The 26,080-nt window shown below is 40.4% G+C and overlaps 1 protein-coding gene across 6 annotated transcripts in view; it reads right to left on the bottom strand.

The window, feature by feature from the left end:
- The window catches only part of ARHGAP24 (Rho GTPase activating protein 24), a 316,434-nt gene that overhangs the window by 102,681 nt on the left and 187,673 nt on the right, over window positions 1–26,080 (bottom strand). Inside the window, exon 1 of one of the 6 annotated variants that reach the window (XM_074950529.1) lies at window positions 24,415–24,561. The exons of 4 other annotated variants lie outside the window; for them this stretch is intronic. The gene's annotated coding sequence lies outside the window, so the exon portion shown is untranslated. Of the gene's footprint in view, window positions 1–23,506; window positions 23,694–24,414; window positions 24,562–26,080 lie in introns of those variants that run through there. One more of the 6 variants, XM_074950528.1, reaches the window with a different exon arrangement.

The raw sequence follows: 26,080 nt of genomic DNA, 5'->3' as shown, positions 1-26,080 counted from the left end.
GCTTTCCTATATTTTACTGTCATTGTGTGTTTAAAGGCCAGAGCAGACAACACCTTTTTTCCCATAGCTTTTCAGCTCACTTCTGTCTCTTACAATGACCTAGTTGCACTGTTGAAACTTTTCAAAGTAATTCCAAGGAGCTATGGTTAAAATGTATATACATATAAAATACCTACACTTACTAAAAAGCTCTCCAAGTCTGCAATCTTAGTAATCTATAGTGTTATTTGTAACACAGATAGACAGGCTTGTTTACAGACAGGCTTGATTTTTAAATGGATAGTTATTCATGTTTGCAATTGGCTTTGAGATCCTTGGCTAAAAGTTGTTGGCCTCTGGAAACCCCAAAAACCCCCAATTCTAGCTACCCTAATTGCGCAGTGTGTGGAGACCACTTGTTCTGATTTTTTAAAATGTTCTTAGCTTTGTGTGAATTAATATCTAATTCTTGTCTGAATTGGTTATTAAAGCACAGAGCTGCCATGGCAATAAGTTCCACAGAAATTAAATAAGCAACTACATATACATATTACTGCTAGAGAAACACACTTTTATATACAGCACAATTTAATACCATCTCACCAAAATGCTCAACATGTCTGTCTTCCTAATGAAATAATACGGCCAAGAACTTTATACTGTACACTTAAGAGGCACAGGCACTTGTGAGGGGTGAACCTCAAAAGGTTTACAAGTTTAGTTGAGTCCCATGAAATGGAAGTACTTTGGGAAGGAAGATAAAGCTCTTACAATTAAATATACACCATGTTTCACCATGAAAGACATCAACATTCTTTTTCAAACATTGGAATATGATTAGACCAATAAATAAGAATAATTTCCATAACACCGAAGTGCGACCACGTCTGGAGTGAAATGCAGTTGCTAAGTGACAGTGTGCAGCTACACCACAAAGCAATTTAGGTTAAGAACAGCATCATGTCTCCTTGAAGCTAGAAAGGCAATTTAGATAGGCTCAGTGTAGCTACCAAAAGTGGGATTTGGCCAGAAAGCCAGTGTTAGCAGCCTTACTTTTTCATCTCTCCATAAAGACGGCACTTCTAATGTTACAGTGCTTTCTAACACCGTAGGAATGATGCTGGATCACAAACAGCAGACAAAGTAGAGTGCTGTCTGTGGAGTCAGAAACATGCTGGATTTTCCTGAGCAATATCCCTTCCACGTAATGACCACAGAAATGGGTTAAACATTCAAGGTTGTCTAACACTGGGATGACAAGAGGAGAAACTCATTCTTAGCATTCACCAAGGGGCATTAATATGTACCACCATCATCGTTATTATTCTTATGGACGTGAGACATGCAGAAGTGCTGGACCATTATCTAATTCAGAGACAACTCCCTTGGGAAATACTGTCTATTCAAATTGCTGACCATCACCAACACATTTTAATAACAGACTGGAAAAGCAGCCTCTTCTATTCATTTTTTTGTTCTTGCTGTTGGGGAGAGGGTGACTCGGACAAAGGCAGCACGGTATCACGCTGGCACATCTGCAGCAACTTGGACCACAAAGCATCAAGTGAGATGAAATCACAAAGCCAGAAACATGGTAACCATCCAAGTGGAGCTTTTTCATTAGAGATGGCCCTGAACCAAAACCCTGTATCTGACCTCCCACTACCCCCCTTTCCGGAGCTTCAGTAGGATTTGGATCTGAATCAGTATTTTGCTGTTTGAGCCAATACGGTATTTATTAACCTCCATATGCATAATACTTTGAGTTATAACAATCTCATCTTCTATGTGTCAGTTACATTTTAGCTTTTAACTCTCAGGGTAACAACAACTCTCAATAAGCTTGGCTCACAAGCCGGCTGTTACAAAAGCCATGTGTTGGGCTCCCTTTCACAGGAGGCCAATATAACTGTAGAAGGATGATAAACACGTTATGAAAAGGTAGGGGCTCTAACTCTTGCCAGTTGCTAATGGCTCCAGACAAAACCAGAAAAAAGGATCAGCATGATGTATCATTCTAGCTGCCCCACCTTTCCTCCAATCATACACCCTATACTAGCAGCAGATGGGGGAGACACAGAAACAACTGTACCATTTCTGCATCACCAAAAAACCCCAGTCCTCTTGCACTAGGGTGATACTGTAGGAACACAGGATAGTGGGTGAGATGGACCACTGGTCTGACCCAGTATGGCCACTTATATTTCTTATGATCTGCTCACAACTGGCTACACCAACTCTGTGGCCTCAATACACCTGAGAATTGGGCCCAATATTTCACTGTTAATCTTTTGCATAACAGTAAACATTTAAAATAATAACAACAATGTCCCTGTTGTTCTTGAAAATCACTTTGATTTTCATCAAAGCATATTACCTGTTGCTTCATTCTGACAGAAACAGATTCAAGAAACAACCCCCCAAAACAGGACATTGATTACATTTAGCAAAGTGCAACTTATTTTTCTCCTCCAGCCTGGTGTCAACCTGTCATCCCGGGTTTTGTGAGCAAGGAAATTACTCATAAGGCAGAAGACTACTATGCTTGTGCTTTCTCAAACTCCAGTATCAGCCAGCCAGCAAAAAAGTAACAGACTCATGACATTAGGCTGAAAGAAAAAGGTGGAAAGAAAAATACTGCGTACCACAAAGATCTCTGCCTACAAAAACTGCCACACACTGCCTACAAAAACTCTATCACGGGAATGGATTTGAAAGTACGCATACTCCTGTCTACCAGTATCTATGTCTCTCTGTCACACACACAACTACATAGCTGGCAAAGTGAGGTAGGAATGGATGAAATGATTTTATAGACAGGAACATGAACAGCTGTTAGATTCAACAGCTCTAGGAACAATCTACTTTATGACTTATGAATTTCAATACTGCTAAAGGTTTGCTTCAAACTAACTAAAACATGAAATTTACATTAAAGATAAATCTGTCATTCTCACCCACCTCAACTAAAGTATCTAGAATAGTGCAAAATTCTTCCCCTCGGACATGCATTGGACACATATCAGAAAAGAATTTGATCTTCATTCACTTACCGACTGGCATACATCGAACAATGTCTCTTCTTGCTTTGATTTAAAAATATCTAATTTCATCTAATTCCTAGCCCTGGGAAACATGCTATGCAACCATTTAAAACACTGTATAAAGTACCAACAGTCACAACAATCTACCATAGTTTATGGCAGCATTTTTAGCAACATTATATTCCACCTTTCTCTTTTACAATATTTAAGACTGTAATTTTATAAAATTCAGTTTTAGGCCTAGTCTACGCTAGAATATTAGGTCTATTGAACTACATCAGTCAGGGATGTGAAAAATCACACCCCTGAGTGGCATAGTTAAACTGACATAAGTCCCAATGTAGACAGCACTAGGTCTACAGAAGAATTCTTCCTTTGACTTGCCTACCATCTCTCAGAGAGGTGGGTTACCTGTCCCAATGGGAGAATCCATCCCATCAGAGTAGGTAGTGTTTATACTGAAGCGGTACAGCGGCACAGATGTGCTGCTGTAGAGTTTTAAGCATAGCATAGTTGTACAACATTTTTCCAATTTACACTTTCTCATATTCCATTCTTTCACGTTAAAATATTTCTCCAAAGTTCTTCATAGAGGAGCTAAGTTTTACCCCCTTAAAACAGTTTCACAATATGAGACTTTTTCATAAACCTCTCTCGAAGGAAAAAAAAGAAGGGATTTTAAAGCTATTGAGAGGGTGAATAGTAACAACAGTCTAGTCAGAATTGTATCTGATAATTCCTGTCTTTATTTCAACATAAAGTCAGACCACATAATACACTTATTCCACTTTGGGCACATTAAGCAATGTCAGTCAATATTAATTAAACACTCAGAAATACTATCATGACCACCACACTGCTCTCAGATCCTTTAAAACAAAGAGTTCATTTTGTTACTCCAGGTTTCCAAAAACAACCCCTTGCCTTAGGAAAATTTAGAAAGTCAAGTGAAAAGCGGAGAGGGTCTCAAAGAACCTTATTTAAATGCTATTCTTATTTTAAAAAGACCAGCCATTTTTATTTGTACAAAAACAAGCAGGGATGCAGCCCTGGGGCAAACACATACACAACCATCTCCTAATTGACAGGGAAGTAGTAATGGAAAGTTTTCACTAGTTAGTAGATTTCACTTTGTGGAATTTACTTTTGCAAAAGGTTAATCCCTTAAGTGTTCAGGGGAGGCAGACATCAAGCTCTGGTACATGTTGCAGCATACAATTCAGAGCTTTTATAGCTAAGTGTGGAAAGGTGATCAGGTTGTCCAACAGGTTAGCATTTCTGCTGGAAAACCCAAATGAACAACAACTAGTGTGTGAGATCCTCCCTTCAGAATCCAGTGGAGTGGAACAAAAGAGCCTGATCTTAGCGAAAACCCAGTAAAAGACCATCTACCTTTATACAAGAGGTTCTTAAATGTTTCCATATTGTGTCTCCATGTTACAGAACAAACATTTTTTTTTGGCAGTGTCTTCACTTCCAACTAACCATTAAGAAAAGTAAGTTGTGAACACATGCTTTATGCAATATTGGTAGGGTGCTCTGGTTAGATGAAGGGGGAAAACACAGTTTGAGACTGGTGTGATACTAATTCAGGAGTAGCAGTGGTGGATTCACTGCCATATGCTCAGTCTCAGAGCCGTTAATAAGGTATTTTTGAACCATTCCATTAGCTAAGGTTGGAATTGTGAAAAAAAAAAAATCTCACTGCTGGCAAAACCAGCAAGCAGAAAAGGACAATCACACTACAAAATATTATGCAAAAATGAAGGTGATTTTAAGTATGAAGTTGAGACCAGCCCTGACTTCAAGCAATGTATCTAGCTGAATTTGACGCTGTGAGCATACAAGATAGCATGTGTCCAGGATGATACCTTTCAAAGAGATTAGTTTAGATTGAAGCCCCTGATCTGGATATCTCGAAGGACGGAGTAGTCTGGCACTATTAATTCAAAAACTGCTCTGCTACTGACACAGAGATGATCCTACATGGTTTGATGGAAAAGCGTGGGGTTGACATGCAGTGCAGATGTAACCCAGAGATAATGACAATGCTGAAGGGAAGGCAGGCAGGTGTCCGTTGCTAAAGCTTCTTTGCCAAATGGTTTAGCGTGTCCCCAGTTTTTGTGCAAAGTGGGAGGCAGCTAAGCCACTTGCTACCAAGCAGCTACCCAGGGCATATTCCATATTGGATTCTGTGACAAAGTTCCTGCTCTGCCTTGGTGGGTCTTGCGCTTATTGGCGGATTTGCTCGCCTTGGAGCTTCATGGCAGCCCTCAGCTTAGCCGTTTTTTCTGAACCCACAGTCCAGGTCGACGACTCCTGTGTCTGACCAGGAGTTGGGAGGATTTGGGGAAAATCCGGGCCCGCCCTCTACTCCAGGTTTCAGCCCAGGGCCCTGTGGAATGCAGCTGTCTAGAGTGCCTCCTGGAACAGCTGTGCGACAGCTAGAACTCCCTGGGCTACTTCCCCATGGCCTCCTCCCAACACCTTCTTTATCCTCACCATAGGACCTTCCTCCTGGTGTCTGATAATGCTTGTACACCTCAATCCTCCAACAGTCTGCGTTCTTACTCTCAGTTCCTAGTGCCTCTTGCTCCCAGCTCCTCACACGCACCCCACAAACTGAAGTGAGCTCCTTTTTAAAACCCAGGTGCCCTGATTAGCCTGCCTTAATTGATTCTAGCAGCTTCTTGATTGGCTGCAGGTGTTCTAATCAGCCTGTCTTAATTGTCTCCAGAAGGTTCCTGACTGTTCTGGAACCTTCCCCATTACCTTACCCAGGGAAAAGGGACCTACTTAGCCTGGGGCTAATATATCTGCCTTCTATTACTCTCCTATAGCCATCTGGTCTGACCCTGTCACAATTCCTACAAGGTAAAAACACTAAAATCTCTCCTAATCATCAGTCACTTGCAATTCATTGCCACAACCTAGCCCCAGGAACTCTGGTTACTTTTATCTTCAACTTTGCTTTTTCAATTGATGCTTCCTACAAGGTGAAGCAATCATGTGTCCAGCTTTGAGCACCACCACTGTGTATAGAGGATATAAGTGCAACCATTCCTTTCAGGCGATTATCTAGTGATCTTCCCACAATGACCCAAAGAGAAAGCTGTTGAATTTTTCTCCTTGGATAGAAAGGTTGACAACTGAAATATAGAACTGTGACAATGAGGTGTCACAAATAAAACTTCCAGTATTTCATAACTCGTCTTCTGAGAGACCATCACTGTGAATCCCAGCTCTCTTCTTGCATTATATCACTAGCTTTTGTCTCCAAGCTATATTTCAGAATGCCCTCAAGTACCACCATATTTCAGTAAGTCATTTTCCCCACTATATATTTCTCATAAATAGCACCTTGTCCTCTAATTCATCTACCGCAGCTCATCTTTTTAAACCTGAACATCCCTGCTCTGTTTCTCCTGCACTAAAATACCTTTCACAGCAAACTCATCTTTAACTCCCCTCCCCCCCCGCTCGCCCAGTTTTTATGATGTATTTGACACACAGCTAGGGAGTTTTGCAATTTTTCATCCATGTGTATCTCATCTCTGGCACTAGCATTTAAAATTAAAGCCTTTTTTTGGAGGCTCTCCTCAAGAAAAAGCTTGATTTTTGTCCTGACAAATTTCTTGCTCTTTGGAGGAATTTTTAAATTTGAATACTGATTCTAAGAATGTTGCTAACAGGTCTTCCAAAAAACATCACAATATCTCTGTGCCACTTGATGCTGTGCCATTGGAAATTAATGGCAGCCCATCTGCCCATTCATCTCTGCTGATTCAGCTGGAGCAAGATCAGACCCACAGTAACAAATCTCAAATAGTAACTAATAAAACTTCTTCAAAGGAAAGCTGTTTCTTCTACAGTTAGTTTTCTGTATCAATTATTTTAAACATTCTGAATAATAAAGAGGACTATTCTATCATTTCTTCAAATAACCTTTTTCCTCCCCCACTTTGGCCGGTATGGCATAATTCCTCTGTGTTCTGCCTTACCAGCACTGTAAAACCAAATAATAATATTAGCATTTATCTCTCAAGGACTTTACAATTGTGGGTAAACGTCATTGTGCCCACTTTCAGAGATGGGAAACTTTGCTGCAGAAAGGTTATGTGATTTACTCAACACAATATGGTGAGTAAATGCCAGAGCAAGAAATAGAACCAAGTTCTCTTCCTGCCAGTTAAATGCCTTATAATCATCTACTAAACATAAACTGGACTGAGCAAAGCACTAATGAATATACTGAAAGGAACAATCTTGCACTGATCTAACTGACTTGATAGGTTTCTCCGGTCTCTAGTGTCTAATACACAATTCTATATCACCAACAATAACCAAATTTTTGTTGTAATTTAAAACAAAACAGTGGGAGCATAAAGCTATTGACTGGTGCAGGGAAAATAGATCGCCAGCAATGGAGAAAGCAGTAATACACATTTTTGGCACATATTAATGCTTTCAATCATTTGCTTGTGTGACACATGACAAGACAAAAAAAAACCCTTATTTGTTCATTTATATTGTATATTGTCGCCAAAGTGACGTTGGAAAGAAGTATGATAGTTAAGCCAATGATGCTATCAATTGAATGCTTATCATAAATACTGTAATTCTATCCACTGATTTGTAATGGCTGTTGTTAAAATGTAACACAGTTCTAACACAAATTTAACCCATTTCTGTTACAATTCTGATGCTACTGCCTATGGATACAGTAAGAGTTCGGGATAGGGCCTTAAGAAACAAACAAACAAAAAAGCCTTCTAATACGGAATGGTCAAAAACTCTCAGGTAAATCAGACAAATGAAAAATAAACAATCAAACTCTGTACTAGTTCCAAACGGAGGACTTCTTTAGTCTCTTAATTGTTTTTTGTGGAGGGGTGGGAACCATAGTGCCTTTGACCTACGACACCCACATACAAGATTGTTTGGCTGAAAGAACTCCAGCCAAGCATTGGCAGCAAAAGGGTGGTTGGTTTGTTTGGGTCTGAACTAACCTAAGCATTGTGAACCCTGGAATTCAGGGCTACCTTCCAGCAGAGGTGTCAGCACAATTATTCATGGTACACAGTGAAATATATATATGCCTTTTCATACTGGAGGTACAATGAAACTCTCTGATAGTGAAATAATTTCCCCCAGGTTCCACATTTAAGTTCACTACAACTAGAATTGCATTTAGCTCACTCCAATGCATTGAAACACTTTGGAACCTTCACATCATTATGTGCAGGCTCAGTCAAAATAGATTTCTATGTACCACCCTGCACTGAAGCGAAAATTAATTAATTATTATTATAATACTTAAATGTACTTGCTGGAGCTATAACTGCTAACATAAGATAACTAAACTGCACCACATGAGGGTGGCATTTTCATATGGGACAACTTGTGGCTCTCAGTAAAATATCTTCTAAAAGGGATATTGGAACAATTTGTACAGTGTGGGTGCTGAGAGCCATTTAACCAAACCAAGCCAGACATGTCCCCAGAAGCCTCCTGCTGCAAGACAAGCAGGGCCGGCTCTAGGCACCAGCAAAACAAGCAGGTGCTTGGGGCGGCATATTTCTAGGGATCAGGTTTCAGAGTAACAGCCGTGTTAGTCTGTATTCGTAAAAAGAAAAAAGAAAAGGAGTACTTGTGGCACCTTAGAGACTAACCAGTTTATTTGAGCATGAGCTTTCGTGAGCTACAGCTCACTTCATCGGATGCATAGCATATCGTGGAAACTGCAGAAGACTTCATCGGATGTATAGCATATCGTGGAAACTGCAGAAGACATTATATATATAATGTCTTCTGCAGTTTCCACGATATGCTATGCATCCGATGAAGTGAGCTGTAGCTCACGAAAGCTCATGCTCAAATAAACTGGTTAGTCTCTAAGGTGCCACAAGTACTCCTTTTCTTTTTTCTTTCTAGGGATGGCATTCTGGCACCAGCCATGCCGCCCCTAGAAATGTGCCCCCGCCACCCCAGCTCGCCTCTGCTCCACTTCCGCCTGCTCCCCTGAGCGCGCCGCCGCCGCTCCGCTTCTCCCCCCTCCCTCCCAGGCTTGCTGCGCGCGAAACAGGGAGGAGAAGGAGAGCGGCGGCATGCTCGGAGGAGACGGCGGTGGTGGAGTGGAGGTGAGTTGGGGCAGGGAGCGGTTCCTCTACCCCCCCCCCCCAGTTACTTCCTGCGCTCCCCCCCCCACCATCGCTCACCTCCACTCCGCCTGCTCCCCTGAATATGCTGCCTCTCCCTCATCTGGGGGGGCGGGGGGAGAAGCGGAGCGGCGGCGTGTTCAGGGGAGCAGGCAGAGCGGAGGTGAGCTAGGGCGCGGGCTGCGGGGGGAATGTGGCATGCCCGGGGGAGGTGGTGGGGCCGGGGATTTGGGGAAAGGGCTGGGAAGGGGCGAAGCTGGGGGCAGAGGGGGCACACAAAAAAAAACGGGGGCGGCCAAAAATTTTTTTGCTCGGGGTGGCAAAAATCCTAGAGCCGGCCCTGAAGACAAGCCCAAGAAAGAAACCAACAGAATTCCACTAGAACAGCAGGGATGAGAAGGGCTGATAGTATCTGAAGACTGCCTTCAACCTACAAGAATTGTTTGAATGACAAGCTAGGCTGGTACTGAATGTCACAGGGGAAACTTGCCTGTCTTCAGGTTGTGTGATGCTTGGGCCATTAAAGAAAAAATAATGATTAGTCTTTCAGTACATTAAATACTGCACAGTAAGTACGTACCTACCAGAAAACGTGCTTTTGCCTTACAAATTAGCTTTCTATAATAAAGCACTTAGATTTTTTTTCTTAAAGTATCTGTTCTGTGGATGTGCATGCACACCTTGAAATTCTGGTAAATTGTCTTCTCTTCAAAAAATAAAAACCAGCAGAGTACAGTAGAAACTTTTCAAGAGTCACACCTCAGTGTCCCATTCTCCAGACATATCAATTAATTGGGGACATTTTATATCGTATCTTGCCTGAAACATCCCCTTGATCTTGATTGTCGTTGCTAAGTGATTTCAGTTGTATGAAACAGATTAAAACTAGTGAGGAGATTAAACCTCTCTCTCTCTCCTACCTAGAGGCTTCTTTATAAGAAAACCATCCTAATCTGAACTCTGGAGGTGTGATTTGAGAAAAGCCAGCTCCATTCTGTCATTCCAATGTTTTCTCTCCTTCTGAAGACTGAACTTATAGAAGTTCATCGTAAGGTGCAGAGATGAGAAGTAATGATGGGGTCAGTCTGCCACAGTGCAGACAGATAACAAATGTGAAATGAAAACCAACAAAAAACAAGAGTTATTAAGAACCCTATATAGAGACAGGAAGGCTCTGCCACCAATCAATCTTGCCAGGTCCACATATCAGTAGTTAGGTCATTTCTTCAAGCTTCCTGGGACCTACACAATTGTTGGTATTTAGGAGAAAACTACTCCCTAGCTCAAAACAGCAAACATTCATCTCTCTGAAATAAGCTACTCCTTGTAAGTTTAACATGTAATTAAGCTGCTGCCTTGGATGGAGTGCCAGAGTGTGATGTGGTCCTTTTTATTTTATTGAAAGCAATAAAGATGTAATATACTACTGTGCAAGATAGCCATCAATCAGGAAGATGGGGAAGTCCCCTGAGCAACGCGATGGTGACAAAAAGGAAGAGGTAAAGGGTTTCTTAAGGTGCTCTGAAATCCTTTATACCCTTTGTCCAAAGAAGGTACAATACAGCAGCAGTAGCAAAAGGTTCCCCTCCCACTCCACTCGTGTTCCAACTTTGACCTAAAAGTGTCTTCTCCATTCCCATTCAGTCATTGCTCTCTCCAGTGAGACCACCATCAGGGTTAATACCCTTTGTGACGTGGACCTGTGTGCCAAAATCCTGGATTAATGGTGAAACACCAGTTGTATCAACCATCAAATGGTAACAACATGTGGTCACTACTGGCCTGGGCTGGATTTGAACTGCAAACCCAGAGGTGAATGGGGATAACAGTGTCCTATAATCGAGGCCCTGAACCAATGAACCAATGAGTCCCTGAAACGTTTTAAAATATTAGAATCATTGCATTTTTATATTTACAAAACATCAAAATATTCTCTCTCTCTCACACACAGCCTTACAACAGCTAAAAAGCAATTTTAAGCATACCAGTTTAAATTGCATTCAGTCAACCACAACACCCTTACATTCCACATTTAGTAACAATGATTATAGGACTTCAGGAAAACTATTGCTAACAACCAAGTCTCCAATTTGCTATTCAAACAACTACCTAGTTAATACATGCCTTGTTAACAATATCTGTAATGTAGGAGACTGAAAATGAATCCCTTAAATATTGACTGCTCATGCCTTGCAACATATCTAGTGCCATGTCATATCTATGGAGATACTCAATAGCTTTTTCCATATTTTTAAAGCTTGGGTTTATCTTTATAGAAATGAATTGATTTTTCAGCGTTTATCAAACCAAATGTCACATTGCTGCCAGAGATGGCGGGCCTGTCTCTTCTCATTTTACTAACATTATTTGTTTGCTCTTTAACAACAGCCCTAATGTCATCTCTTATTTCATTAGTGTTTATACAAACACAGCTCAAGCGATCACCTATATACCTTTATTATTGCAGCACTGACTGCTGCCAGAGCAGAGATTGCTGAGTTCTATAATAGGCAGCATTATAGTGATGTGAAAAAGCATCCACCAGGTGCTAGAGGAAAAATGATCAAAATCATGTCATCAGTCTCTTTATGCATATTTGTATTCGAGTCAATAGAGAGGGTTAAACATCTTACGACTATCCAATCCACGTCTATAATGAACTCCTTGATTAACACACTAAAGCTGGAATTTGCGATTTTTAACTGAGGATTGTCCCTTCAAAATTCAATGTTATGCTGCTGTGCCAGAGTTAAAGGCTCCAGTAATTCACTGCTATAAGATCTCCAGCCTAGTTTGCTTCAGTGAGGGAAAAAAATCAAGGTAATACACAGCTCTAAATTCAATTGAGTTTAGTAGCTCTGCTTAAAAGTTTTAAACATGAGCTGCACACTAAGGCTCAAACTATGTTGTCAGATGAGATGATGCACACTCTCCCAGCAGAACCATAATCCCAGCCTGCATTTAATCTATCTACTGTCCTCCTGTTAACACTGGGATAAAAACATGTTATGCCCAAGTCTTCCTTTGACTTCGAGGGGGAAGAGAGACAACATGGGTGAGGTAAAAACAACGAGGAGTCCTTGTGGCACCTTAGAGACTAACAAATGTATTTGGGCATAAGCTTTTGTGGGCTAAAACCCACTTCATCAGATGCATGGACTGGAAAATAAATTTGTTAGTCTCTAAGGTGCCACATGGAGTCCTTGTTGTTCTTGCTGATACAGACTAACACAGCTACCACTCTGAAACACTGGTGAAGTAATATATTTTATTGGACCAGTTTCTGTTGATGAGAGAGAGAAGGTTTCGTGCTTACACAGAGCTCTTCTTCTGGTCTGAGAAAAGTACTCAGGGTGTCACAGCTAAATACAAGGTGGAACAGATTGGTTAGCACAAGTAGCTAACGCAGATTTTAATGGACCATTCAAGGTGAAGAGTCATTTTCTGGGAAGTAGGTGAACTTCAAAGATCAAATATAATAAAATCCAGATTAAGTCTCAATTTGGGGCTAGGTTCAGGCTGATTCTTATTTTATCTAAACCACTTCATTCAACCTTATTGTTGCATGACTGCACTTGCTGATGTGTGTCCTGATCCTACATCTGGGGAAGAAAATGGTACTGATTTACACAGATAGAGAATTGGGCCAAGGTTCCATTTGCTATATTCAACTGTCTTTGTAGCTCATGATTGTTCAGTATTGTCCCATCCTAAAAGAAAACTGCATTTTCAAATTATGTCCAGCATTTGTAATCTTATCTGTATGGAATAAATTCTAGTCCATCTTGAAGTATATGCAGTTTTTGCATAGAGTAGTCCTAGCAGCAGCAAAAATACACTATCATTAACTTTAAGTGAAAGGCTTTTCTTATGGAATAGGCCATCACTGAATTACAGACCACATGCAACTGGATTTCATTTCCACTGAAGATCATTAATATCAGAGCTGTGTGAATAACTGATTTCTCAGTTCACTGGCAGCTCCAGAAAAAATTGTTCCGTTCAGGCTAAACTAAAAGGGAATTTTTTTTGTTCTTTTGGCCAATCAAAAAAGTTGTAAAACCATCAAACAAATAATTTTGTTTTGTGCATCTTTAACAAAAGCAAAGAAAATGAAGGGCTAGATTCACAAAATGGAGGAGGTGCTGATGGCAGCAGTGGTCCCCCTTCCCAATTAGTACAGTGGTTAGAACACTCACTCGGGGCACGAGAGATCCAGGTTTGAATCCTTGGAGCAGAAAATACCAGTGAGAGCTGGTGTCTCTATATAGTTATGTGGGTACTCATATGGCCCCAGAGCATCTAACAATTGCTGCTAGGTATTTTTCTTCACAGTAGCCCGGTGAGGTGAGGAAGGGCTACCCTCATGTTTCAAATAGGGAACACAGGATTAAGTGTCTTGGCTAAGGTAACACAGGAAGTCTGTGGCTGAGCTGCCAAAAAATATGCTCTAATTCAATCACAAGTTACTGGTCTTGATACAAGTATTAGTGGGTAAAGTTCTATGCCATATTATGCAGGAAGTCAAACTAGATGATCACAATGGTCCCTTCTGGCTTTAAAATTTATGAATGCATGAACCCAGCTCTGCCCCTGCCCCCTTCCCCTGCCCAGATGTGGGTCCTAACCACTAAAACCATTAAGGAAATTGTATCTTTCTGTTAAGTCTTCCAAGCTCTGGTGTCACAGGAATTACCTACTGGAGTCTTCCGAACTGAAAGTTAAATGAACAAAATATAGAGAGTGGGGGGAAGGGAAGGTGGGAGCTGCCAAAGCAAGCTGCAATGATATCAGCAGATTTTGTCACATTGTTACTCAGTATGTGTGTGCTGGTGCAGAGCTAGATGAGTCAAATCATCTGGGAGGAAGAATTTCATCAGAAAAATGTGAATGGTAATTGGGAATCATTTAAGAACATCTTACTAAACACCCACAAACCCACAATCCTACAACTGAGGAAGAAGGCCGTGCTGATTGAAAAACCATGCTGGTTTAGAGGGGGAATGAAGGCAGTGATAACAAATCAATCAATCAATCAACAAACAAAGAGAAGAAAAGGGGACATTGATAGTGATCAATATGAATCAGAAGTTATGAATTGTAGAAAATTGATTCGGGAAACAAAGGGGCACCAGGAGAAATCTACAGCCAGCAGAGTTAAGGGTATTAAGAAAGAGTTTTTAAAATACATTAGGAACAAAAAGAATCCCAAAATGATATTGGTTCATTACTAGATGAAAATGGTAGTTAATAATAATGCAGAAAAGTGTTCAATATTCCTGTTCTGTATTTGGGGGAAAAAACAGATGATTATAGTCTCATCATATGGTGATAGCACTCTTTCCATTCCACTAGTGTCTCTGGAGGATGTAAAACAGAAGCTACTAAAGTCAGACACTTGAAAATCAACTGGAGTCCAAGAGTTTTTTAAAGGAGCTGGCTGAGGAGCTCAATGAACTGTTAATGTTGATTTTCAATAAAGCTTGGAGCATGGAGAAGTTCCAGAAGAAAGCTAATGTTGTGCCAATTTTTAAAAAGGGTAAATGGAATGACCCAGATAATTATAGGCCTGTCAGCCTGACATCGATCCCAGGCAAGATAATGGAACAACTGATTCGAGACTCGATTAATAAACAATTAAAGGAGGGCAATGCAATTATCACAAATCAACATGGAAAATAGATCCCATCAAACTGACCGTTTTTTTTAATGAAATTACAAGTCTGGTTGATAAAGGTGAAAGTGTTGACCTATATACCTACCCATCTGTAAGGCGTTGACTTGGTACCTCATGACATTCTGATTAAAAAAAACTAGAATGATGCAGAATTAACTTGGCACACATTCAATGGATTATACACTGGCTAACTGATAGGTCTCAAAATGTAATTGTAAATAGGGAATAGTCATCAGGTGGGTAAATTTTCAATGGATCGCTCACGGGTCGGTACTTGACCCCATGCTATTTAATATTTTTTTTCAATGACCTGGAAGAAAACAAAATAATCACTGATAAAGTTGGCAGCTGACACGATAATTACGGGAATGGTAAATAATGAAGAGGGGAGGTCACTGATTCAGAGTGATCTGGATCTCTTGTTAATCTGGGCGCAAGCAAACAATATTCATTTTAATATGGCTAAATGTAAATTTTTATATCTCAGAACAAAGAATGTACATCATATTTATAGGATGGAGAACTCTATCCTGGGAAGCAATGACTCTGAAAAAGACTTGGGGGTCTGGTGGACGATCACCTGAACATGAGCTCCCAATGTGATGCTGTGGCCAAAAGAGAAAATGCAATCCTGGGATGCATAAACAGGAGAATCTCAGGTAGCCGTACAGAGGTTATTTTATCTTTATATTTGGCACTGGTGCAACCACTGCTGGAATGCTGTGTCCAGTTCTGGTGCCAACAATTAAAAAAGGATGTTGATAAATTGGAGGGGGTTCAAAGAAGAGCCACAAGAATGATTAAAGGATTAGACAACCTGTCTTATAGTGATAGACTCAAGGAGCTCAATCTATTTGGCTTACCAAAAATCAGGTTAAGGGGTGACTTGATTACAGTCTTAGTATCTACACGGGGAACAAATATTTAACAGTGTGCTCATCAGTCTATCAGAGAAAGGTATAATGTGATCCAATGGCTGGAAGTCGAAGCTAAACAAATTCACACTGGAAATAGGCGTAAATTTTTGACAGTGAGAGTAATTAACCATTGGAACAATTTACCAAGGGTTGTGGTGGATTCTCCATCTGTGACAATTTTTAAATCAAGATTGAATGTTTTTTGTAAAAGATCCTCTTTAGGAATTATTTTGGGGAAGTTTTATGGCCTGTGTTATGCTAGATGATCACAAAGGTCTCTTCCAGCCTTGGAATCCATTAATCTTGTGGCTTAACTACTTTCCAGTTTTCTATATAAGCAAACTGCCTGGCTAGCGACAAGATTCAAGTCATAGTTTGGGTCAAATGATTCTTAGCGCTAGCCAGGGAATCGTTAACTATAAATGTGACCAAAATTCGACCCCCCATTTATTCAGTTTCATTTATACCTGAGGTTTGATCATCTCTTCAGCTGTGCAGTTAGGCAGAAGTATTAAAACAAGTGAAGTCAGAACTACAATGTGGCTGCCTAAGCAAAGTCGATCCCTACAAATGAACCCCCTGTGACAGCACTGGTGCACTGTACTACAGCTGTGCTCTGGAGTTAGTGAGCAACGGGTAGGGCTTGTGTAAATATTGCTCTGAGGAGGAAGGTCCATGGAGTGCTGCAGGCACATTAGCTGGATGCTGCGTAAGCCTTCTAGAAGCACGTGTAAGTTTCCATCCTTTCCGCAGCAACCCTTTGGAGCATGCACAGTGATCTTGCCACAGATGTTAGAGTCACAGTTCAGGGCAAATGCACCTGTATTCCCCCTCTATGGTCCAGCAAGGGCACCCACTCGCGGCTCCAGGCTCCTCAGCCTTCACCTCTGGGGCCGAGACATTCGTCTCTCCCTCCTGAGTGACGTATTTCCAGGTTGCACATTTCCATGGCTATGCTGTCATATCCCCAGCAAAAGAAAGACTTCTTAAGCAGGCCTGTTTTGCCTTCTCTTTGGAAACAGTACACAGTGTAACTGCCACAGTTATAAGTTACCGCACAGGTCTTTATAAGCAATCACATTTATTCTTAAGTTAAAAGCATTACAGAGAAAACATCTTAAAAACTGTAACAGAATCTGTATGCATGCTCATAAGTTTACCAGAGATCACCCCCGCACTCCAACAAGCACTCTGGTTGGTGAGTAGTTCTTCAAACCCCACATATGGGTTTTCCCTGTGGTCACAAGTTCATCAAAGCCTCATCTCAGAACCAACACCCATCCTTAAAGGGCCTCAGTGGGCCAAAAACCTTCCAACTCCTTCCCTAAGAACTGGGGTCCACTTGGACAAGAGGCCCTGTCCATTTGCTGGATCAGAAAGAAGGCCATAAGTTAGGTATAACTCAGGCTATATAAAAAAATCCTCTCTTTGTCTCTTGGTCCCTGGAGAATCCAGCTTGAACCAGGATCTGTTAGCCTCTCTCCTGGAGGGGTTACAACCACCCCCCTCCTCCACCCACTGTTCTTGGTTCCTGAAAGGCTGTGGTCTCCTCAATAGTACATGAACATTGTGTTTTTAATACAATGAACTCCTAAAATACTTAATTCAATAAGGTTTGTCCAGGATATTGTCATATATACCACAGTCAGTTCACCCCATGCTGCTCTTCAAAAGCCACCAGAGCAGGAGCATAGCTAGGTAACCATTAATGGCTTGGACATCACATCTTTCCTCAGGGCAATTGCACACTGGAAAACCTGAGAGATACATGATGGAGGACTTGCCTGCTTATCTTACTGTGGTTTGATAGAGAACATTGCCATGTCCCTCACAGTCCTTGGTTACTCATGTATTCCATAATCCATTAACATTAGTAATTTACTAATTACTGTTACTAAATCTGAATTATGACTATAGAATGGTGTGCACCAGTATCATGGAATATTGACTCTGGTACTTACATGGTGGGGCTCCTCTGACTGTGATGGAGTGGATGGCAAAGGGGATATGGAAATGAAACTCTTCACTGCTGTCTTTTCTACCTTGCCTGGTGACTAAGATGATATACAGGAGATCAGTGCTGCCTAAACTTAATTGCACTGGGGCGCTGAACAGTTGAACTGTACTCCAAAGATTGCATTGACTGCTTAAGCTAGAGTTTTCCAAGGAGAATCCCACAGCATCTCACTTACACCACCCCTCTTCAAAAGCTCCCTCTGCATGTTCTTATATTGTTTCTGTTCCTATTCTGCTCATACCAATGGCCTCCTGCATTCTAACACTACACACAGCATACCTCTGTTTCAGCATAATTTGGGGGGCAGGGAACATTGAGCCCCTGGGTGCTTCTTTGTGCTATACATGATGACTGGACCATTAGTGTGATATTCCAGTCATGTACCACAACTTTCTGAGTTGAAAAATGTGCAAATATACAGCACTGGGTTTATTTGTTTCCCCAAAAATGCCAGTACCATGATCTGAACAGCAAGAATCAGTGTCAGTAACAGCCAAGAGTGGAATGTGTTTTGTTACAGAACTCTGAACTGTCCAAGTTCAGTGAGCTGTAATATGTCATAAACCTGAAGGAGGAGGAAGAGAGGGGGAGGAGGGAGAGAAAAATCAATCTGTGACCCAATTTCAGGACAGTGGATTTCACTCTTAACTCTCCTTGAATGGGTTTTTTTTTAAAATGTTCTTTCGGTGATTCGGTTCACACTCAATACATCACAGCTCTTCTGCTTCTGAAAGGCTAAATAAAATATATATTGCATTAGAAAAGTCACTCCTATTAATGACACACTCCTGGGCGTAGACCTTTAAATGTCGGTTTCAGATTTTGACTCTGAGGCTCAATTATTTTAGTCCTTTTCGTCCAACACTTCCAGGCTCTCCCCACTGTATACAGCATTAGTTTTCACCTCTGAAGACTGAAGTGTTCTGCATCCACCAAGCAACCATTCTGACATTTACACAAGAGCAGGGCTCACAGCGGCAAGGGATGTAGGAAGTAGAATAAATGAAAGCAAAAATGAACTGCATCTTTCCATCACTAACACGATAGCATCAGCAATTGCCCTAAAGAAGTATCAACATTCAAAATCCACTACTCAGTATGTTTTGCACTTTGAGAGAGAACATTTTTGTTTACAATCCATCTGCTACTGGAAAGTTAAGATTTTCTGATTAAACTTCCAGCTTGCTAGCAATGCAAATATTCCATGGGGGACAAAATGAACACTTTAGAAGTTAGAGCAGAATGTAAATAGGGAAACTGGAAGTACTGTCAGATGTTGTTAGCTTCTTTCATTTTCAGTTTCTGGATGCGATATTAAACAGTAAAGATAAATGAGCATTACAGGTATTATGTCTAAAACACAAGGTTTTTGTTTTAATGAACCTTATTTGTCATTCATGGCTGCCTCGGCTTTCCTGACTGATCTGTGTGAAGTGTTAACTGTGTCACACTGACATACATCTTTCCTGTCCACAAAACTAGGCTTTTCCAATTTTGCTTCCAGCTGGGATCAACTTTTACCCTGTTTCTAGATGAGCTAGCAAGTGTGATTGTGTATGTGTACTGGAAGATAACTCATGAAGCTGAGACTACTTGGACTGATCCCTAGACCCATATAAACCCATTTGGGCAAAGAAAAATCACCCCCCATTCTGACATTCACCAAAAACTCAAGCCAAACAAAAATACAGCTCTTTTGCAGATAAGCAAATATTAAGAAAATTAAGTGTTCTCCCTCTGAATTTCACAAATCTGGACACTTTCTTGATGCATTGTATTGGATATCTTAAGAGAAAGCCTATTCTATTGAGGCTTCCAACCCAATTCTGAACACCTAAGTGTCTCGAAGAGAGTTTGGAGAAGCATCCAAAAAGTTAACTGCTGTTCAGACTGCATAGCCATATTAGAACAAAAGCTCAGTGATACAAACAAAGAGAATTAAGTAATGTACACCTTGAAAAGTGATATATTCTAAAAAGAAACCCCACAAAACTGGCTATATGAAGATAATGTCATTGTACCATACTTTGGTTTGGTGCCGTTGACAATAAAAAAATACCCCTGTGTAGAATCTTATGCTTCATGTTCCAGGAACTTGAAAGTAAAGCCCTAGTCACCTACTTTAACCCCCACCTAAGCCAGCACATACAGGAGTTCTTGGGAGCCTTAAAATTAACTTTATATTTTCAAAAGTACTCAGCTCTGAAATTGGGGGGCAAGTTTTCAAATGACAGTTAAGGCGCCTAAATAATGCTCAGGTTTTCAAAAGTGCTCAAGACACAGGAACTGCCATTGTGAACCTCATGGCCAGATTTCCAGAAGAGCTCAGCACTCCAATGCACTGGTCAAATTATTGGGATGAGTAAACAGGAGCTGAAAATCTGGTCACTTATTGGGATGTGTAAGGAAAGGGAAACTTAGTTTGAGTTGACAGCAAGACATATTAGGATGTGGAACAGTCACCCAAAGAAAGATGAGGAAGCCCCATTGTTTGGGACTTTTAAATTAGGAAGGATGAATAACTAGAAACATACTACAGGGAGGAATCCAGTGGTTAGGGTACTAGCCCTGAACTCAGGTTAAATTCCTAGGCTAGTACCCTAAAGGCTTGTGAGTAATATTGGGCAAGTCACTTATTCTCTGTGGAGATCATGGTGGCACTGCCCTACCTCACAGAGGTACTGTGAGGTTAAATCCATTCCAGATACTAAGAATCTCAGATATTTCAGTAACGAGAGCTATACAAGTATCTTAGGAACATAAATAGCCTTGCCTTTGGAGGATTTTGGACGGGTAAATCCATGTCTACCTCACAAGCAAACAAAAGACAGGCCAACCGGGCCCCAGGCTCAGAAGGGGCCAGAAAACATTCTCTGCTTCAATTTTTTATTGCTCCTTCACATCCTAGTAGAAGGTTTTTCCCCCCAGTTCCCTCCTCCTTTTTCTTTGCCCCCAAAGTGGCTTAGGGCTATGTTTATGATTATTTGGATTGCAACTGTACCCACAGGATCTAAACAAGATTTGGTCCCCATTGTGTAGGGTGCCCTTCAAACACATAGGAGGACATGGTTCCTGCCGCAAAAAGCTTGTACATTTTAATTCAGCCTTAATAGTTTCCTGTACCGAGGAGCTATTTTTCTCTTCAGGGCATACATAACCATGGAATCAACCAGTGATCACCAAGTGAAAAGGACAGCAGAGTCTCCTTGGCACAGTGATACCACAATATGCTAGAATTTTTAGAATATAAAGATGAGCCAAATTCCCAATCAGAGAAAAGAGGAGTGGGAGAGGGGAAAGAAGGAGGCCGGTATGGTCATGCTGCAGCATCTCCAAATTAAAAAATGACAACAGAATGCCTTGCTCTTCTCTCCAAAATAACCTGCCATTGCAAAACAGTAGTCCCTCTACTTTCTGATCAGAGACAATAGCAGAGACATAGCTTCATTAGGAATGAACAAGTGTGTTCTTGGAAGTTAATATACCTTGCTCCTTTTATACATGGATTATCACTAAGAACACAAGACATTCAAGGTAACAGGTGGATGAATCATTTGATCGTGGCATTTCTAATTAACCTTTACATTGCCTTGCTACTCTTCAGCAATGTCTTGAGTATTCTGTGTGCATATAATTCTCTTTACACACACACGGTTTACCATAGCAGACAAGATCTTTCGACCAGTAAGTCCAGGACTCGGTCTCTGGCAGTGATCTATACCTTATGGTTCAAAGAAAGTGAAAAACCCTCCATTAATGCCTCTAGGACAACATTTTCAAGTTTGGGTGAAGCATCACATGAAGCATCAAAAGGCCAGATTGTGACACCCATAAGGTTTCAGACCTTGTTAAGTCATTGCACGCTGCTCTGCAAGCAGTCCCATTGAGTGAATACGAATGACTATCGAGCACGAAATAAATTGATTGCTATAAGGGAGCTGCAGGTGCTCAGCGTCTCTGAAAAATCACACTGCTCTTTCTTTCTTTCTTCCTTTCTTCTTTTTGTTTTGGTCTGGTGCACGAATATGAATTTATGTGCTTAACTTTAGCCACCCAAATATTAAACTTACTACCATAACCAGATATGCAATACTAAACATCAGACTGAAGGTAGAAGAATTCCTTTCTGACCCGGTCAGTCATCAACTTGCAGCCTGATGCATGAGATTTGAGTTCACGCATCCTACTCTACATAAAAGGTAATAAAATTAGCCAAACCTGTTAACAATCCAGACACAGTGCTTGACTCATTATCCTGCAGTGTTTAATTCTACAGGTTGATTTCATGCTGCATGGAGCAGCATATCCTTTTATTTGTTCTATATTTATTCAACATTAGTTTGACTAAGCAACTCCTTAGTCCTAGCACTATGGGATGGCATTAAGTGACAGAAAGAGGCTGATCAATTTTCAATATACCTTTAATAATTTAAGAGTTTTAAACTCTTCTACTATTTTCCTCGTCTTTTCAGGAGAAATCACTGTTTTTTAAAATTATTCAACATATGTAAATCCCATCATACCTCTAGCCTATGGGGTAGCAGGTTAGTCAGTTCAGGTCATATAATAAGTTATTTATAATTTACATTGTTAAAATAAAGACATTCAGTCACTGGGATGAAAGTTCACCAATCAGAATGTTAAGCAATTTTACATTCTGCAGGAGCTGTCTGTGGACATAAATCATCTGAATCAATCTGTGAATGAGATATTCCTGTTAATTTTAGTATCTGACCAGTTTTTTAAACCAGTCACATAATAGCCATTCAAAAATCAAGCATATATGACCAGTCAAATGTCCAACCTATAACCCCTATTCCTGTCATCTTTGCTACTCTCCGATGAACCTTGCCAAAGACATGTTACCTACACTATAAATAAGCATAAGAATATATACACTTACTAGGAATGAGGTGAGAAATTGATTATTAAAACTATCACTTCTACTCATGACCATCAAATAAAGCATAGTCAACTAGATTTGAAAAACCTGACCTCAGGAGCTCAGATATTACAATGATGAATATAGTGTAAGAACCTACACACAAGAGAATAGACTGAGGAGAATATAATTACATACCTATGTAGTTTCTCTACATTATTGCAGTAATTTTTATGTCCTGCTTGATAGATAACATCTTACATTACTGCATATAACTGAAGTTCACAATTTTTTCTTCTCCATTTCTGTTTTCTACAGAGTAACAAAGTGGCATTTTTATATTTTTAAAATATGGGGGGAAATGTGCTGAAAAGTTATTTTATATGCAGTAAAGCAGATGCAATCCTGCAAGCTCTCTCTCCCCTCCGCAAGGAATTCACAATACATTACACAATACTAAGAAAAACTGCTAAGAGTGTAGAACTCTAAAGCCCTTTTTAGGCTACCAACCTGTAAAAGTTATGTCACCTAAAACCTGTCACTGTTCAAGAGCACAGTGACTTATTGCAGAGCCTAGGTAGTTAATTATCTTATTTCATCTTAAAGACGCTACTTTAAAAATTGTCACAACTAAATACAGCATCAAGTCTTGCCTCTGGACAAGAATGCAGAAACAATTTTTAAAAAATCTACATATATTGACTATCACAGAGACAAGCTAATAAATAGATATTGACAGAACCAGATCTTAAATGGAATAATGACCACCGCAACAGCTGGAAATGTGCTTGTTAAGCAAATATCAAATAAATCTAAAGCTTTGAGCTCTCACCTTGCACAAACACACACTTCCTGAAGAGTCAGTAACAATGTAGGCACTTCCAGTGTGCTAGCCAGAGCAGCTGCTGCTGTTGTGAACTGCTTACAGCACAGCCAGCCCTGTCGCTTTTCACACTGTTTGTTCTTTGCAGTTTCTCCCATGACTCCATCACCCAGGAATGGCAACTACCTCTCTCCTTAGCATTGGTGGTGCACTGGCTGCTATTGAACTCAGGTAACAAAATGAGAGTCAAACAAGGTCAGCGCAATGCGAGCTGAGACAAAGTACGGGAGACAAAGAGACCCTAAACAAGGGTTACTGAGCTGTGTAAATCACAGCTGAGACAATGGGAGGTCAGAAGAGCAGTGAATATGAGAATCACAACATGGAACAGAGCCAATCAGCTTACCCAAGAACCCTTTTTTAGGCAATAAATAAACACACAAAAAGAACCATCCTGGTGTTTGCCAGTACCAACGCCCCAAACACTCTGTTCTTATAATATCCTCCTCAGCCTGACTGTAGGTCAAAGGGGGGTTATTTTCTTTCGCAAGTTAATATTATTAGCAGAAAAGGAATAGATCACAGCATGGCTTACAGACAGCAAAAAATTCCCCAAATAAATATATTACACTAACTTTAACAAGATTTCTCTACTACTATTCCCCCCCTTCCCCCTCCCACACTACTGCCCTTTGGTATTTTGCCTCAGTTTCTGTGAGGATCCCACAGAAGGATACCGAGTGGAGATTAAATGATTTAATAGCTGATGGTCAGAGCAGGAATTTATGGAATGACATCTCTAAGGACCTGATCAGATTGTACAGAACGTGCTAAAATTTTCATGCTCTGTCTCAAACTGACTGACTAATTTCTTGTGCTAACTGTGGATTATAGCAAGATAATTTTTATTAAAATACCTGATCTTGGTTAGCTCTCCTTCCCAAACTGGAAATCTTTAGTATTACTTAAAGCTGTTTTCTCTGGTCTTCTTGCCTTTGTTGGTGGACCCCTCTTAATCACAACATAGCAGCTCCCTGGGCTTCACAACAAGTAGTTTGTTGTAAGGGAACTAAAAATAGTGATGAATGTTTAGTGAAGCACTTGCCTTAGTGACCCTAATGCCAGTTACCATGTGTCCAGGGATTCTTGGAGTTCATTGTCAGTAAGCAACATAGACTAATATTAAATGTAGTTCAGACCATCATGGAGAAAAATAATGCTTTAACAAGCTCATAAAAGTTTTGAAAGAGAGACCAGTGAGTAAATCCTGACCTTGAAAACTAAAAAGGACAAGGTGAATTTTGAGAATTTGCCCTGGGGAAAAGTTGCTTAAACTGTTATGATCAGGTAAAGCACTCAATAAAAAATTGTGCCGTAGCACTCAATCGATCTTTTCCCTCTGTATGTATTCAGAACAGAGTCACAAAGATTTTTTTATATTAGTCTGAACACCTGTTTCCCCTGTAGAGGCCACACTTCTATGGGAGTGTGAGCTGGATTCTGTTCTGCTAATGTATCAACAGGTTTGTTAATAGCTGGTTCAAACCTGCAGAGCCAGGCACAAGAGTTGTGAAAGAGAAGCACTAAAGCCACCTGTATGACCGCTCAGCATGGTAGTTTGTAGAGCTGAATGGTAAGTGCAGAAAAATGTCAGCAGGAATTTTTTTGCCCAAGATGTTTCATTGAAATTGATTTTCTTTGAGAATTTTTGACCTCTATAAACTGGCTGAAAAACAGGACAAATGTCAATGAAAATACCGAAATTAAAAAATTTTCCTCACAATTTTGATAGTACTAGCTTGAGTACTTTGTAACTTGTGAATCAGTAAAGTGAACTGCTGCAGGTGAAGGGAGCAGGCACTGTAGGCCACAGGAGCCCAACAAGAACAGTGATCATTGTGTCTTGGAAAGAACCTCTGAAGACAATGGGTTTGCACAGGGAGAATTCCGAGCTTAATTTTGCCAGCAGACTATTTAGTATTTGTGGGGATGTACAAGCCAGAAAAAATCCAGCTCGACTCTCAAGAGTAAATTTAGAGATGATGTTTAAGTTACCATATATTAGATTCCTTCACACATTCTCACTAGATTCCCCTGGACTTAATTTGGTGTAACATACAAGTCCAGGAGTGGGAAGATGTAAGTTAATGTGGGAAGTGATTTGAGGGTTTTTTTAAATTTATTATCTTCTTATATCCTTCTTCTAGATGCTTTTTTGCAACACTGAGAAAGCTACACCAGCTTAGCTTGTCTAATAGTCAGCTAAGTTCAGTGAGCCAAACTGAGAAGTAGAAGGCTAGTCATTGGTAAGTGGATGTGAGTTTATAAAAATATGTATCAATGAGTCCAAGTTGTTATAACATATTCATTGGAAGGAACAGGAAGACGGTCATTTACATTACTCCAAATTAGGCTGCCTTTACACTCACTTAGACACACCACTGAATCTGGAACACATGTCATTGTGGGGCGGATTTGCAGCATTGGTTAGGGAAAGCATCTCTTCACTTAAATTGAGCAAACATGATTTGGAGTTCTTGAGACAAAACAAATGTGGAACCCTTTGATGCCATTTTCCAGAAG

Source organism: Natator depressus, chromosome 4 (assembly GCF_965152275.1).
Source record: "Natator depressus isolate rNatDep1 chromosome 4, rNatDep2.hap1, whole genome shotgun sequence".
NCBI classification, from domain to species: Eukaryota; Metazoa; Chordata; order Testudines; family Cheloniidae; genus Natator; species Natator depressus.
Note: the sequence above shows the minus strand (reverse complement) of the source record. Positions and strands in the feature narration are given on the sequence as shown.